At 38.8% G+C, this 3,339-nt stretch overlaps 1 pseudogene; it reads right to left on the bottom strand.

The window, feature by feature from the left end:
• Positions 1-2,410: 2,410 nt before the first annotated feature.
• LOC122236334 lies at positions 2,411-2,944 on the bottom strand (annotated as a pseudogene).
• Positions 2,945-3,339: the final 395 nt, after the last annotated feature.

The raw sequence follows: 3,339 nt of genomic DNA, 5'->3' as shown, positions 1-3,339 counted from the left end.
AAGACAGAGTGTAATGGTAGATAATAACTGACAAGTTTTTCAGCTTTGCAGGTAAATTCTAAGTTTGAAATAAGAGTTATTCCTATTGATAGTGAAAGAAGCAAGCAGAACTCTTAATCACCCATGGTAGATGTGGGGTCAGAATGGTATGTAGATCTAAGGGAAATTAGTTAGAAGTAAGAAGTCTCAAAAATTAGCCAAAAAATATCCTTAGGAGTTTGGATCGCACCTTCATTTAATTTTCTCCAGTTCCCAGGAGAAACTAGAGACGATTGGTCCACCTTTGAGAGCTTATTAAAAACTAATTCAGATGAGTTAAATGAGTCAGTTATAATATTGCCTGAGGATTCCAGAAGAAAAATAAAATTTAAAAAAATGTTGATTTTTCCTATCTTTTAGTTGTAAACGCCACTCAAAATCACCTAATCTTTGTAAAAATTCTACATATCACAATAAGGCTGCCCAGAAAAAGAACAAGTATTTTGTTTGTTTGTTTGTTTGTTTGTTTGTTTGTTTGTTTTCCTGGTATATCTTATGTAAGTATTTTTTATGGCATTTCTTTGTCATCTTATGTTAGTGGTTCTGATTATTGTCCTCAGGTCTATGATCAACAGCAGGAAAAAGTCAAACCTTAAAATAAGGTCTTCCCAAATGTAGAGTTAAGATGTCAAGAATTAACACACATGTATCTTCTCAAGGAGATAATCAGGTAACTTCTCTCTTTGGAAATATGATTTAATGTTTCACGATATAGACAGAGAGTACAATCTTATTTGTACCAAGTAATCTGTGAGTATATTTTATTTAGTGTCCTACTAAATTACCTCTAACAGCCAGACGTTCTGGAAGAACAATTAGATCTAATGAGTGATTCTTCAAAATTTTACCAAGAGAGAACACTGAATTTCTTTTCAGGGCTAAATAAAGCTTCAGTGTAACCAAGTATTTCCTAGCATCATGAGATTTATGCAGTTACTTTTTAAATTAAGAATCTTATACCTAGAGGGGCACCTGGGTGGCTCAGTTGGTTAAGCATTGGACTTCAGCTCAGGTCATGATCTCGCGGTCAATGAGTTCAAACCCCGCGTAGGGCTGTGTGCTGACAGCTCAGAGCTCGGGGCCTACTTTGGATTCTGTGTCTCCCCCTGTTTGCGCTCTCTCTCTCTCTCTCTCTCTCTCTCTCAAAAATAACTAAACATCAAAAAAATTTTTAGAAAAGATCTCATACGTAAAGAAGCACAAGAATTATATACCATTCCTTTGACAATGTAGCTTCTTATATCTTTTGAATCTGTTTTAAATTCCATCATAGTAACCACTAATTGTTCAACTCTTTTCCAGAAACTGTAGTAGATGTGTGAGGCTTTTTCTACATACGTGGCTTCTCTGGGCATAAACAAGTCTATTTGACATCTTCTTCAGAAGGTAATGTCTATCTGCAGCATATGAGCATTCTGTAAAAATAAATCTCACTGCAGTTTAATGAAATTGTTATACAATAATGTAAGTTTTTTGAACTATAATATGAAACATTAAAGGGGTTTTCTTTTTCTTCTTCTTTTTATAGTGTACTAGAAATCTTATTTGGCCTGAGAAAATAGGATAACTAATATTTAGTAATCTTTTTAAAGTTAATCTCCTGTTAACATGTAACACCTTTCCTGGCCACTAGGGTCTCGGACTCTTCTCTAGTTACTTCCCTCCATAACACTGCCCAACTTCAAGGACAAATTTCTAGATCATTGTCTGCATCTCACTATCTTTTATAATTGTTTGGTTTCCAAAATCTTAAAACTCTTTATCTGAAACCCTCTACCTTTCCAACCTTCAAATTCCTTCAGTGGCACTGCTACTGAGCGTAGCTGCCATCCCCCACCCCACCCCACCCTTACATCTCCACCTGTCTTCTCCATTCCCTATCTCCAGTGACCTAGAAATTGAGCTCCTTTAATGGGTCATTCTGTAGCAGGCTTTGTTTTCCTGTTTATGTGGCCTGGACACAGTCATCGCTCATTTCAATTGTGCTCGCTTAAGACTTTTTATTCGTTTGTTCCTCTTCACCTTTCACCACAGAAAACTTGCCATTGATAACAGGGATTGGTCCAAGAATTTTATGTGTCTCCTTGTCATCTCAGATGCTTAGGACTTCTACAGAAACATGACATAGCTATACTGATCAGATCCTTTAGGGTTATGAGTGTAGAATCTTCTGCCTTAACTGCATTCTCTCTCTCTCTCTCTCTCTCTCTCTCTCTCTTTTGTTTTGTTTAGGTTTTTTTGTTTGTTTGTTTGTTTGTTTGGCTTTTTGGGTTTTTGGTTTTCCCAAGGCATTTCTTTGGGCAGACCTAGGGACAGGGAAGCTCTGTATCTAAAAGAAGATTTTGGGCCTCTTCATGGTAAAACATGGCTTCTATTGGCCATGCAAGACCCGGTGGGTCAGTGGGAACTTGATCATAGAGTCATGGAGTTGGTTGGCTGCTGGTAGGCACTTGCTGGCTGCAGTCTCCTCCACCTTTATAATCTGGATCGAGAGGGCCCAGGTGCAATACCAGGTGTCCATGTCTCAGTAGCACTGGGTAACAGCACCTGCAGTGGTCAGGTCCAGTACTCTTGGTACATATTGTGAGTGCCACTGGGGGGTCATGGCACAGACAGGTGCCAAAGTTCTTGACCCACATGGGGTATTTCTGAAACACCTGTCCATAGTAGACAATTTCCCTTGAAGATATATTCATCTTCTTCAGCTGAGACACAAAGTACCAGAAGTGGGACTTGTTGACAGCATGATTATGTACAAAGATGTGCACGTGATAGAGGAGCAGAGTATGGCATTTGGGGTAGGCAGGCAGTGCTCTATCACCTGGTACTCTCCCAGTGTGCTTGAGGCCTTTGGGGCGCACTTTCCACTCTTACTGTAGCCCACAAAAGGAAGTGTTGGCTGCATACTTATTAATGTCTGATACCTTTTTCTTTCCTGTTGGCTCCAGGTCCCTTTTTTGTTGTGGCTGCCCCAGTGTTACCAAGCTACTATCCTTTAACTTCAACAGATGTCTTGGATTATTTCCTCAGTGAGAAAACAAGTCAACAGTCATGAAATTTCTTTGCTGCCCCTCTTTACCCTCTATCACAGATTCTTCATATTCAGTGATACTAGGATTTATCTCACTTTCTCCTCCAATTTCAGAGAATGAAATACCTTTTCCTTCTTAGGGTTAGTTTTCCAACGATTTTCTTGCTATCTCTCCTTTCTATGTACTTTAAGAACTTACTTCATCAGATTTCCCCTCTCTTTCTTGGATCTGCAAACACTTCTTTCCCACAGAGCCTTTCTTAAAGCAA

The sequence above is a fragment of the Panthera tigris genome, chromosome A2, assembly GCF_018350195.1.
Source record: "Panthera tigris isolate Pti1 chromosome A2, P.tigris_Pti1_mat1.1, whole genome shotgun sequence".
Lineage (NCBI taxonomy): Eukaryota > Metazoa > Chordata > Mammalia > Carnivora > Felidae > Panthera > Panthera tigris.
The sequence above is the reverse complement of the archived record's forward strand: the minus strand, read 5'-3'. Positions and strand labels throughout refer to the sequence as shown.